Source organism: Solenopsis invicta, chromosome 10 (assembly GCF_016802725.1).
Source record: "Solenopsis invicta isolate M01_SB chromosome 10, UNIL_Sinv_3.0, whole genome shotgun sequence".
Taxonomy (NCBI): Eukaryota; Metazoa; Arthropoda; class Insecta; order Hymenoptera; family Formicidae; genus Solenopsis; species Solenopsis invicta.
The window spans coordinates 9,807,042-9,821,130 of record NC_052673.1 but is presented as its reverse complement, the minus strand read 5'-3'; the positions used below and the strand labels follow the sequence as shown (position 1 = coordinate 9,821,130).

The 14,089-nt window shown below is 34.7% G+C and overlaps 1 non-coding gene across 2 annotated transcripts in view; it reads left to right on the top strand.

Annotated features, from left to right (window-relative positions):
* Positions 1–14,089, top strand: part of LOC105193562 — a 77,528-nt gene that overhangs the window by 5,132 nt on the left and 58,307 nt on the right. The window contains exons 1-2 of one of the 2 annotated variants that reach the window (XR_005575704.1): positions 6,198–6,423; positions 12,820–12,858. This is a non-coding gene — a transcript (uncharacterized LOC105193562). Of the gene's footprint in view, positions 1–6,197; positions 6,424–12,819; positions 12,859–14,089 lie in introns of those variants that run through there. The other variant, XR_005575703.1, reaches the window with a different exon arrangement.

Below are 14,089 nucleotides of genomic sequence, written 5' to 3'. Positions count from 1 at the left end.
AGACGCCGTGTAGATCATGGACGGTGCTTTCGGAGCCGAGTTATGATATATGTGTTTTCGTGTTCGAATTCATCAAGGCGCATTAGAGGGACCCGGAATATCTCGCATCGTCGATTTCATTTGCATTCCTTTTCTCACCAAGGCCGCGCCGGGCCCATGGGACCCATAGCTCCAGGGGTCCACGCTCGGTTGTTTCACCGCGCGCGCCTCTCGTCTTTGGCTTTCGTTCTCGCGCGAGGCGGTGCGTATTAAAGGTCCTCCTCGATAATAATGACAAACGTTCGTCCTCGCGGCGAGAATTATTCGTTTCGCGATCGCCCTGTCGAGGGTCTCCACGGAAATGCGGGCGTTAAATCAACGACTGGCACGAACCCAACTTACCTCGTTATCGCCCTTACGCTCTATACCACGCGAGATTTACTTAACAATGATGACGATGTCTCGGAAAGACAAACGCAAGGGTCGTTATTCACCAAAAATAATCAGTCCTTCGTAATTCTCGCAGACTTGTTACAACCTCCAATTGGCCATAGCTATGCAAGAAACGTCCAACACAAAATTATAATTTTTGAGTTATTGTGATCAGTGGGTAGTCTGTACATTTTTCTACACAGAGAGAAAAAATTGTAGTGGCGGCAACTATAAACAACCATACCAATTTAGTTAATAAAATTTTACTTTATAGTCAAGCAAACTATATTATAGTTACTGCAACTAAGTTAGTAATTAAGAGAACTAATAAAAAATAGTTGTAATTAATATATTAGATATATTGCAACTATTTTTTATTAGTTCTTTTAATCACTAACTTAGTTGCAGTAACTATAATATAATTTGCTTAACTATAAATTATAATTCTATTAACTAAATTAGTATGGTTGTCCCCATAGTTGCCGCCACTACAATTTTTTCTCTCAGTGTACATTAAGTCAAAAATGACCTAAATATGGGCCTAAAATTAATAAAAAAAATAGTTTTGTTATATAATTTTGTAAGATGAGATGGGAGAACCGGAACAATTGATTCAACCACTGTTTATTTAGCCTTAACACTCTTTATTCGGTGATAACAATAACTAAAGAATCGGAGTAATCGGAGCTGAGAATGTATTGAGCGTCCGCTCGCCACGCGCGCCTGTCCCGGTCTGACGGAGCGAGGTAAACGGTGATTCGGCAAAAGTCCGGTTTTCGTCGATACTCTCAATAAGTTAGATCAAAGCGCCGAAAGGTGTCACGATTAGACCCGTTTGCTTCACGGCGCGTAACTCACGATATACATATACAAATACATCTTAAATTTATATCAAGTTTTCATCTACATTTTTAAATACACTCACAGAATATTTTATAGAAAATTATCTCCTGGTGGAATTGATTTAACTTTTGGGAAGAGAAAGAGTCTATTTTTAAAATCTTATCCTAGAGTAAGATTTATTATAAATCATTGTATCTCTTGCTTCAACATTAAAATATTATTTATATTTTTCTCGAAACGATTTTATGTAGATTGTATAACGCAAAAGTTTACTGAAACTGAGAGAGTATTTAATTTAGAATTTACTATAGATTTTATTTTGCAATTAGGTATTGAATATAATAATTGATATTTATAATGAATTTAACATGGAGAAAATCAACTTTTTATAAGTACGTAAATTTCCGTCAGTTTATAACGTTGTTCGATAAAAGTTGGTTTTGTAAGTGCAATGACGATACAAATCAGGTAGAGAAACCAAAAAGAATTGTATAGATACGATCTGTCTAAAAGAGAGGACTAAAGTCTATCTGTGATGTATCCCAACGGATGTTTTAAAGATTCTTTGCAACCTGTTTTTAAAGGACCTTTGCGGCCGGTTTGTATAAAAAATTCGACAGTTTCCTTACACTGCACAGAATATTTTATGGAAAATTATTTCCTGTGGTGGAATTCATTTAACCTTTGGGAAGAGAAAGAGAGTCTATTTTTAAAATCTTATCCTAAAGTGAGATTTATTATAATTCATTGTATCCCTTGCTTCAACATATGATACTGTTTCGGCGCCACTATAATGGCTTCTTGTCCTCTAAAGGACTTAAACTTTGGGTTTTTGTAGTTCATGGGACGCTTATCAAAGTTTGAATGAATTCCATCTTCGCGAGATAAATTTCCATAAGGAGTATGCGAGGTCTTTGAAGAGACAACAATTGAAACGATTTCCTTCTACCTGCACATCCTTAAATCCTGCCCTTAATAACAATAATATTTATAAATTACAAATTTTTATAAAATTTATTATAAAGAGAAATATTTTTGTTTTTGTACTAATATTAAAGATATTATCTTGGCCAAGTTCACACTCTGACTGAGGTAATATTTTTTACAATAGATTTTTTACTTTTTCCGAAATGGGGAGATCTTAGAGATCTTTGTCATTAGTAATATTAAATTGATTGTCAATTTAATTCCGTGATATTACTAGTCTGATTCAATTTAAGAGCTGTATTTGAAACCGAAAGTAATGGCGCGCAGTTCGAAAAAAATTAGAAATTGTATGTAAAATCATACAAGAAACGTTATTTTAGTACTAAAATCTAGTTATGATTGTTAAGGCTTGTCAATCATTTATTTTTATTTTTATTTAATGTGTGTTTTATTTTCTAAATCGCAACATTTCATATTTAACAAGAAAAAAATATTTTTACAAAGTCTCAATTGTTAATATAAAATAAACGATTATAAACAGCCAATCTTACCTAATAAAATATCTGCAAAGATACAGATTTCTTTAACATGTTTCCAAGTTGTAACCTTGGTAATAGCATACATCGATTTGTTCTCTATCATACTCTGCACGGCATCGAATTTCGATACCATGGACAAATAATGAAATTCAAGATGTTCCAGCTCAATACGCGTTGGATCGGAAATCCCTCATTATTACTGTGACGCGTTCGATGGTTGTGTGTATCCTTTCGCCCTTTCGTTTAGAAGATCGGATATCCAACCGGTTCGCGCGTAAAACGATTCCTTTTATTTCGGTTTTTCATCGACGCTCCTCTTGTCGTTCTCTCCCATTCTTATGCTAATACTCAAGAGTAATGCTGATAAACCATGCATGACAAATGACATGAAATCCTAATTAACATTAACTGACATTTGTCATTTTGCCTAGATAAACAATTTATATTTATTGATATTTTTTTAATTTGACGTTTGGATTTATTAACAAACAAAGTTTATTTTTAATGACCAACTTAGTTATTTGTCTAATCTAAAGGATCTAATTAGATTCGAAATTGAATTATTTCTCGATTCATTGTCAACTACTCTTACATCGATGAGTCTATATCGACGAGCTGATTGTAAGTGTGACACGAGTCACGAGATATTTTACAGACTGCAAACGCCGCAACACATTATGCCTTATCAATGGTTTATCAGCATAAACAAAAGCTGTATGTATTACAATACCGACGCGAGGCGCTTCAGCTCATTTTAAGATGATAATTGATAACGTAAGTAGTACCGTGGGACAGCTCGCGGCTGCAACTTCAAACGCGATCTGTAAAATCAGCGACTGCTTCTCACGTTACGAAGCGCTACGTAATCTCTTGATTGTCGTCTTTCGTATTATTTATTATTTTGACGGATTTAACATTGCCTTACGTTATTTTCAATCTTAGCTCATTACATTTTCATTACCATAAAAATGTTTAGTCTCCTAAAAATAGTTGTTGATATCATCGTTACGAGAGGATCATTCTGAGGAAATGAGGTAATCATTTTTTTATCCCAAAGACAGTCATTTTAAGTACCGGATTTTTATCTCCAAAATTAGAAAATAATTTCAAACTATAAAATTTATTATTAAAATAGCATCGTATTTTTAAAACGGTCACAAAGCGCAGCGGAACGAACAATAGCTTCCGTTCGAGAAAAGACCCAGCGAGAAAGCATCGAACGGATACGCAAATATTTTCCACGCGGTAGTTAACGTCTCCTCTTTGCGGACATAAGCTCGTTCGCTTATGCATACGTCCGCATACCTGATGCAGTGCCTATTCGTACGCGCGTATTATACAGCTTCGTCTGGGCTGCATGTTAGAGAAACTAGGTAGCCTTGAAGGAGAGACCTCCGTTTTCAGCCCGTGAATTCTAGACATCTGCGCGTCTCGTCGCTTTTATTTAAGAGGCGATGGGGCGACGTGTGTCATTAATTTGCATAGCCGGCGCACCTATCGCAGTGACCTTGTCCGCGGTGTCATCGTTTTCGTGCCGGACTTCGAGATGTATGGGGTGATGCATGCAAGTTTTAAGGCATTTCGACGTTGCCTAAAATGTTGGCGAACTATCTCTTGATGATATCCTCCAATTATTTTTACAAGAGTTATATCCTTGGTATTTTTACAGCCTTAATAAAAAAAGCGATGCTATATCACGATTGAATGGCATTTAAATGAAGATTTTCTGTGAAAAAGGTTAATTAATTCGAAGAACGTTAATTCCGAATGACATGAATTATTTGGCCATGGAAATAAAAATGTAGAAATAAAGAATGTGCGGGTTAATAAGAAGTGAGTAACTTATAGTTCACTTTAAATTGTTATCAAAAGCGCATCGTAAGTGTCGTGTGAAATACGTGATTCGCGTAGTTACATTAAATTTTGAAAATAGTAGCATTTCTTATTATACATGGCATGATTTTTATAAACGCAGCAGTGATATTTAAAAATTTAGATTTAAAAAAGTTAATTTTACTGCCCACTACTTTCTTCTACTTAAAGTAATATCATATTCGTTATTTTTGTTTATGACAAAATTACATAAAACGTCACGAATCGTCTGATCAACCACGTTGCGTTTACTTTTACTTATTAAAGATATTACTTTGAGAATTTAATGGACATTCTCTTGTCGACGACGATAGTCATTACAGCGCGTTCCTCACCGAATAGTTTAGTGCAGAAAAAGACGAAGATTAGGATGGAAAGGCGTCATAAAGAAAACCTGAGTAGTTGTAAGACACGATTCTATCGAGCTTTTATCTGCCGCACATTCCACGACCGAAATATTTTCAGTACGCGTAAAGGCTTTTTGTGATAATCTTCTTCGTCTTTAGTACAATTTTTTTAATCAACATTTTCAATTACCATTGTATTTTCTTATCCGATTATTAAATCATTATAGATATTGTAATCTTATAATTTTTTTTAGGTCTCTTGAAAATAAATCAAATTCATATCGAATTTCAAAGACGTATATTTTGATAAATTTAGAACAAATTTTTTTTGCAAACATTTTAATCGCCGCATAATCATGTTTTATAGCAATAATAATTGTTATTGTTATTTATCAAAATATATATAAATAGGAAAAATAACTTATAATTTATTATTATATCTCCAATTATTTTAACACAATATAATTTTACATGATATCTGCACATTCTTGTAATTGTTTATTTTCTTTAAAGTGTAAAAGAAAAGAGTGGACCGACTAATGTTCAAAATTAATAAGAATTTAAATTTCATATTAGACGCTTTCACAAAACTTTTTGTTTTTTAAATTGTGTGAAAAAAAAATTGAACTTACGATATCAAAAAGTCAAATAATATATTAAATAGACTTCCTTTTTGGAGTCAATGTTGCAATTCGTCTTGAAGTAAGCAAATAACAGGGAGACTAACAGGGAGCGCAAAGACATAAATACTTTATCGCCTCGTTTCAGCAACGATTCTCAGAGGGATGAAATGTTTTAACGACGGAAAGTGTTTTCCAGGCTCCGTGTTCTTTTTTTGTTCGAAATTCCTCGGAATTTCTATTCCTGGAAATACAGCGAGCCGCGATGGGCGGGGATCGTGATCGGGTTAACAGACGGCCGAGAAGGAAATTACGTGACCCTCGTCACTCTATATCATTCCGTTTTAGTTCGTCTTTAATCAAACTTCGATCCTTTTTTCACGTGTTGTCTTTCGCCATATAAATTGCATGTTACGCCGAATTTTCGCCGTCAGTCAACATGATTGAATGGCTCGTCTCGTAAGTCTGCTTGCCTTCCGCTTGCCGCCACAGCCGAATCACACAACATCACATGAGTCAGAGGCGTCGCGGCGTCGCAACCTTTGCCGTCGGTCCCGGCGCGGAATTATTTATTGACGCCCCGTCCAATAAATTATTTCCGGCAAGATGCGCGTCGGGGAACAGCGGCGGCTGAGTCGTTCTGCCTTATAAACGCGAGGACGATTTCTGCGAGACAAAGTGTCGTGCGGGACTGTTACCACGAGACGTGGCATTGTTCGGTCGGTTGTGTCAGTTGCAACAACGACGCTTCCACGGTCGTTACTACCGCTGCGTCGAAAAATGCCCCCGCAGAAATAAAAGGCATCCTCACGAAGGATTTCCTCGAAGGATACTCGCTAACTCACCGCTTCGACTGTTCGCACGGTAAAAACAGCGGGTCGCACTCGAGGCTCTTATCTTGTTGCGTATATACTCGACTCTTGGAAAACGTTAAAGCTCCTACGACGTGATGCATCATCGAGACAGACGTTTTTGGAGCCAGCGTTTTAGAACATCCTCCGCGTATACCTGCCAATCCCTATCTGCGCGCTCTGTCGACAGCTGATATAATATTTAAGTGAAAAACCTACGACGCTTTCAGGGTCCCCGGATAAACGAGACTATCTGGGAGGAGTGGCGGACTAAGTAGAGGGATATCGTATATCGGAAGTATCGCGTTAGACACGCGTCTAGATTTTCTGGCCTGTCATCGGATTTTCATGTTATGGAGTGCTCAAATTTCGATGACTATATAGAGCGTTGATTTTTTTCATGTCTGTATATATTTTAATTTTCGAGCTTTTCGAATATTTAAATCGTAATTGCGGTATTTACGGTAGCTAAAGTAAGATAGACTTTTTTCCAAAGTAAATAAGAGTATGATACTCTATAATAATTAGAATCATCTAATTTATTTCAAATCAAAAGAGTTAATTTTATAACAATGGCTAAGTGTCTACGTTTCGAACGATTACGTGGTGATTAATTTAAAGTCACACACATATTAATTCTTCGTAGGCAATCTTGGTCTTTTATGGCACAAGCGCAATTTTGCTATTAAATTTCACTTTTTATTAAATAAAGATTTTTATATGTGAACTAATCGACTAGTTGATAAGCAGAAATGTCGAGAAGTAATTCTGAATTTTTTTAGATTTTTGAAAGTAGAACAGTAAAAAGGTTTGAGCCACACAAAAAGATCTAGGCTGTCTACGGAGCAAGTAAAAATATGATTTCCTACGGAGGATTAAATCTCCCGTGCTCTTTTATGGTTTTCGACACAATACAATTCTATGTAAAGATTTTATTATCGAGAGCGGACAAATGGGGTTGCGTGAGGAGATTCCTTTTCAGGTATCGCAAGGTCCAACAGTTGAAAAAGAGTTGCCTTTCTTTCCACCTAGAAAAATCGTTATAATACGGTGGAAAGAACGACCTAACTATTACCAGCTCGTAAACATTGCATCGCGTGGCTGTAAAACGTCTCACGGACGGAGAATATATAGGATCCTTCTGCCATCGCGAGGATCGCGCCTTATATCGTTTGCACGGTGCACATTCGCGACAGTGTATAAAGCGGCATTTGTCCCGCGGGAACGTATCGCCGGTCATCGATTCGACGTGGGCCGACGGAAGGCGAATTTACAACTTCCTTCCTCAATGCGATTCCAACATCGACAACGAGCGTGTGATCTATGATCGAACGAGCAGCGCGAAGGAGGCGTGAAGCTCTCAGCGATTCAATAAAACACAATATTAAAACGTAAAGTGTGTGCCTTGTGCTTGTGTGGCGTGTTCAATAGTGGAGCTACGCCGACGCAATGCAGAACAAACGGATACTTGTAAAAATTGTTAAAAATCTTGTTATTTTCTTTATCGTAGTCCGTAATAATAATTTTTAAACAATCTACGTAATTTTAATGAGCAATAAGATAACTTGAGAACTCGAACACTTTAATATAATGCGAATTAGAATGTTTCAGGTACTCGAATTATTTTCGTATGTATCTGTAAGTTATCAAAATTGCGTATGTTTATTGATTTAAAAAACGAAAATATTATTCCCGCTATAAATGATAATCTACGTTAATTTAATAGTACAAGAATCCCGTTTTTCGCTTAATGCTTCGAGTTTTATCTGAGTTTCGGACCATTTGCTTCCAGTTGCGAAAACACCCAAACGTGGCGAGAAATTGCAGAATGCATGTGCAGCAGCTACGTGGCGATAAATCGCGTGGGAATGAGATTCGCGGTACCCATGTGCCGCGTTTTCTATTGCCGGTCTTCTGCGGAAGGGTTTCCATAATAACCATGCTTGGAAAAGTCTCGCGGTGAAAACGATATATTTCTGTTTGCACGAGAGAAATCGTGCTAATGTTAAGAGTCGATGGATCCTTGCGATACGAGGTCGAACGAAATCGTACTTCAAGCGTGAATTCAAGCATGAATTCAAGTATGAATTCGTATTCGTAAAAAGATGACAAATTTTTATAGATATAGAAAATCAAATTGCTATAATTAGCATCACAAAAGTGTGAATCTTTTATACACATTTAACTGGAATATGTTTTGAAACATTTATTTAGATGATTTATTTTGATATACTTTTTTGCGATAAATATAAAAATATTAACAGTTTTAATTTTTATTCACTTTTTAGTTTTTTTTTAATTGATTTGGGACGTTCGTTGAAAGTTTCTGTTTTGTATAAATCAATATTACTCAAAAGGTTCCAGATCGTAATTCTATTAATTGTTTTCTATTATTTCTTTTTTATGTACTCGAAAGTACATATTAAAAAATAATTTCATTCGAATGGAAACAGAGTAAGACCAGGATTAAGAGTTTCAATTACAATAAAGATATCGTTGTGCAATAAGCGGTTTTTGCGACACGCGCTTTGGAAAATTTTGCTGGAGGCGAATCCGCTCCCATCCCCGATCGTATCGACAAATAAATCACGACCGTCACACAGAAGGGGTAATAAATCCGATGGGATTTTTTCTAATTATACGGCCTGCTCCGTGCTCGCGAACGGCATTGAAGGCGCCTGCTCAGCGCCCTCCGTTAACAACCGTTCGAATGGCGTATAAAACAAGTCGCCGCGACGTTTTCATTGCGAGCAAAGCAAGAGGGAGGAGGGGGAGACAAAGAGTGTAGTGTATACCGGAGGGATGCAAGAGAGAGAGTAAAGTCACCCTCTACGTGAAGCCTTTAGCCGAATGTATACGGTCGTTACGTTAGTCGAGCGTGTTGACGGGTCTTCGGCTTTCCTCGCGCCGCTCTCTTCGTCTTCTCAGTTTCGATTTAAACAAGCCTGAGACGTGGCCGGCCTGGCCGTATTTTTAGTACCGCGAGATCGTTTGGATCTCCTGCTTGTCGACAACGGCATGCGCATGTTCTCGACGGCGCGGTGAGTTAAAGAAATCTGTTGTAACATGTGTGATCCTACTGCCTTAAGGCTTTCTTATGTCCTTTCCCGACTTGATACGATAATTTATATATTAAAACCTATATTTGGTATAAAGATGAGATTATCTTTCACATTTTTTTTTTCTAAACTATATTTCTAAGTAAATAACTTTATTTGTTGTCTTATATTGTAGTGTATGTACATGACGTAATATGATAAAAGAATTGTTTATTTGAAACTTATAACAATATTTGCATACCACGGTATTTTATTATTAAACATCAAAAAAATTTCTTTTCAAATTATCAATGAACTCTCGTAAGAGTGACGAAAAATACAGTGGGGGTAAGCACTACAATTTATAATCATTTAGTGCAGTCCATTTGTTTTAACCATATAAATTATAGCTATTATTACGTATAGTAAGTGAACGTTCAAAAAATAGTTACATTTACTATAATTGTGATTTTGCATTTACTAAATAAAAATATTTATTTTATTTTTACCATCCATATGAAAATTACAATCCATCTTAAAATTTTACTATAATTACATTTGTAATTATCAAAAGTTACAGTAAAATTTTTTTTACAGTTAATGGTATTATAAACATAAAATTATTGCTAGCATTACAGCAATAAAGATGGAGCTCTTAACCATAATTAATTTCTTGTGCAATTATAGTCACAAATATCAAACACTTTTATTTCAGCGTAAGTTACTTCTATCTAATACCATACTTCACGCTTTCAAAAAAGCGTACTTTGGATAACATGTGTATTTAACCCATATAGGTCGCCCTTATTTAAGAGGTACAACTCCCCGTGCGTAAAAACTCTCTTTATCATCTCGTTAGTACGTCGTCGTTCAAGATGAGAGACGATTATTCGGTGCTTCAAGAGCTCCAAGTGCGTGTCGAATCGATCGGCACGGTCGGAGTCAAGATCGGAATGACTCGTGAGCCGTGACCAACTATTGATGCGCTATCGCGTAAGCGTTATTCATATTATTCCACTCTTTTCCTAATGACTATTTTTCCTTCATGACAGTATGACAGGGCGTATGATTAATAACGTGAACAATATAGACAAGATTTTTTTCCTGCAATCATCCGTCCGATAAATCAACAATATATTTCAGTGGGGTAACTATGGATTTTCGATCCTTCAACAAGATACCAAGAGCAACCTATGTTTTTGTTGTATTTGCAAGTTGAACATAATAAGATTGTTTTGCATCGTAAATATTGAAATATGTTTTGCGGAAAATATATTACCTCAACTAGAACTTAAACCTAGATCTTCTTACATTCTGTGCGGGCGTCTTAGCTAGTTTGGCCACCGAGCCATATGATAATATTTATCGCAATAACCGATGTTACTGCCTAAGGTATTATTTGCAACAATTTTTTTACAATATTTTGGGTTGGGGAGGAGAGGAATTTACAGATGGTTATTAATATTAATATTATTAAATTGAATATCAATTTAATCTTGTGATACTACTATATATCCTGGTTCAATTTAACAATAAGAGCTGCATTTTAAAACCGAAAATAACGGCGCACAGTTTGAAGAAAATATATATAAATGATAATTATTTACAATAAAATCTTCACTCCAAATCTTAATAAAAATAATAATCATTTGACGCATTTTCACTCAAAATAAAAGAAACTGGAATAAAAACGTCTGCTTTGCGAAGCGAATTATTAAGCGTTAAAATTAGCGAGTTCAGTTAAAATTAGAGCTGTTCAGATATCTGTTATACTAAGGTCACGGTTCGATTCACGTTTAAAACGCTATTTGCATCTGTTTTTATTGTTCATTAAAGTTCATTAAACATAAACAAGAATAGAACAAAGTCAATAGCAGTTTTGAACGCGAATTGGGCCGTAGCTGAAATGTATCGACATGCGTATTTACCTATATTAGATAAAGCCTCTCAGCGCAAAATTAATTTTAAAATATTTAAAAATTAAGTGCTAAGGAGGTGCTAAAGTTCGAAATTAAGTGCTCGAACTATTTAGCAGAAAATTAAATAAAAATTGGGTAGGGCTAGCTTAACATTAAGCTAGACCGTTCTAGCCAATAAAAAAAAAGTATTTTTTATTTAAACAAATACAGTAGAATTAAATGCTAATTAGGTGCTTCAAGAAATAATGAAAATAAATCGACGTTTATTAAGTTGGCATAGCCATTTTAACACAATCAAATACTAATACAGGAAATATTTGTTATTTTTTTGCTAATTTTTTTATTCTATTCACGATTTCTTGCTCCAATTTTTTCGCTGAAAACAATGTTTGTGCTAACTTAAGGTTAAAATTAGTACAGACATTAAAAAAAAGGGAAAATTTAAAAATAAATATATATTTTTGTAGTGCTATTTTTTTGCTATCTTTTGATTTATTTAAAAGTTTTTTGCTACAACCGTTTTGCTAAAAACGGCTGTGCTAACTTATACGTACATTCCTACCGCATTTTATTTCACTATTTTGTAAATAAGTAATAAACTTAAAAATAATTTTAATTTTATTTAATTTAAACTCAAAAGTTATAATATAAAAATAGTTGAAAAGTGTACATTATTTTATATAATTATTTTGTATACTTTATATTATCTTACATAATAAATTTTGTAATGAAAAATATCTCATGATATTCTCTGAAAATCTTGCGAGTGAAAGCGCTTGGCAAAAAGTGTAAAAAAAATATTTTCCTACAGGCGCTTGCATGTTTAGTCTACAAATTTCAAACAAATGAAATATGGTTTGTGAACTCTAAGCACAAATTATTAATGAAATAATTATATCTTTACAAAAATCTGTCACGTATATATTTAGACTTTTGAAAAATTCAACGAGCAAGTCCTCTTTAATTTACGTTTAAATTATGTACTTGTTTACCTCGTGGTTATTTCGCCGTTGCCTGGTGCCTCCCAGGTTCTCCTCCTCCTCCTCTTACCTTGTTTCTGCTTGTTGCTTTTTTATGGCACTCACTTACGAAAATATTAACTACTAAATACTTAGCAATAACCTCGATTGCGCGACATTCTGGACAGCATTCCCGTTGACGGTGCATGATAATCGCGCGACATTCTGGAGAACACTCTCGTTGACGGGGCACAACGATCGTGCGACATCCTGGACGGTACTCCCGTACTCGACGCGCAGTTCATTATATTGCGACAACGGGAAGTTAACGCGAAACGACAAAAACGTTATTCATGAATAATTATTTTATTAATAATTTGTGCTTGAAAAAGATGAATAAAAACTCAATGTGCACATAATGTAATCAGTTTTTGTAATATTAATTACTGCGGACGCTACTATAATGTGAATCATATTTATTTGTGTTTTACAGGTCGATGTTGCAAACTCCGCTGCTGCGCATCGTGTGTCGGTGAGTGACAATTTACTTTTAATCTGGTAATGAATCTCTGTTGAATATATTGACAGAGATCCATTGCTCCAGATAGAGATCTATTGATGATAGAGACCCATTTAAAATGGATGCGCTCCGCTAGTTTAATATCGATATTTAATTGTGGAAAGTATTTTCATCTAACAATTTATTGCGCGTAAATATTACTTCAGTACGTAAAATAAAACTTGTTATATTAATCTGTTAGCGCATATTTTGATGAACGTTTTGGGAAAACAGAGTTCACAAACCATATTTTACTCGTCTGAAATTTGTAGAATAAACATGCAAGCGCGTGTAAAAAAGTATTCTTATCTTTTGTGCAAAACCCTTATTCTAAATAATTAACATATATATTACATCACATATGAAATATTATTTGAGTACTAAGATCCACTACGACGGTTGTTGGCCTTTTCACAATTTTAATTGTGATGTACAAATTTTACTTTTTAATTTAATAATCAATTTGATTTGTTAGTTTAGTAATCTTGCGATTCACATGTAGCAAACTTAAGAAGTGAAGACGATGCTCTGACAATTTAAAAAAATATTTAATATCGGTTAAATCAATTCTTATAAACCTTTGTTTCGAGTGAAATTCGATTCTCTCACGGATATAAGTACAGCGGGCGAACGAGAAAAAACAGTTTCCCACACTCATGATCAGCACATGTGTGCCAGTCCATGAATTGCAATTTTGCAACAAACTCCATTACCTCATTATGACTAATTAATCATTGCGATAAAAATTTTAAAAAAATCGTGGGAATGTTTTCCTGATTTATTTTATAGTCTCTTGTTTAAGTACAAAATAAGACGTCAAATGTACAGCTTATTAAAAAGTTTTCATAAAATTCTGTATATACAACAAAATTCATTTTAATAAATATTTATTAGGTACTGTTATTTTGCATTTAATTTAAAACTGATAAAGAGTATATTAATATAATTATAATATAGAATATATAAAATACGAGTCTCGAAAAAACGCGTAAAAGATCTTTGTTAGTCAAATTTTATATATAATGTTTATTATTTAATTAATAAGAAAAATATATATATATAATGTATAGAATTTAAAAAAACGCGCGAACATGATTGAATAAAATGAAGATAGTATCGAAATCATCATCAACGCGGTATCATTCCCACCATTAAGACCCATTGTTGGTGTGAGCATTATTTCCAAGTGACCCAGAACCTTGCG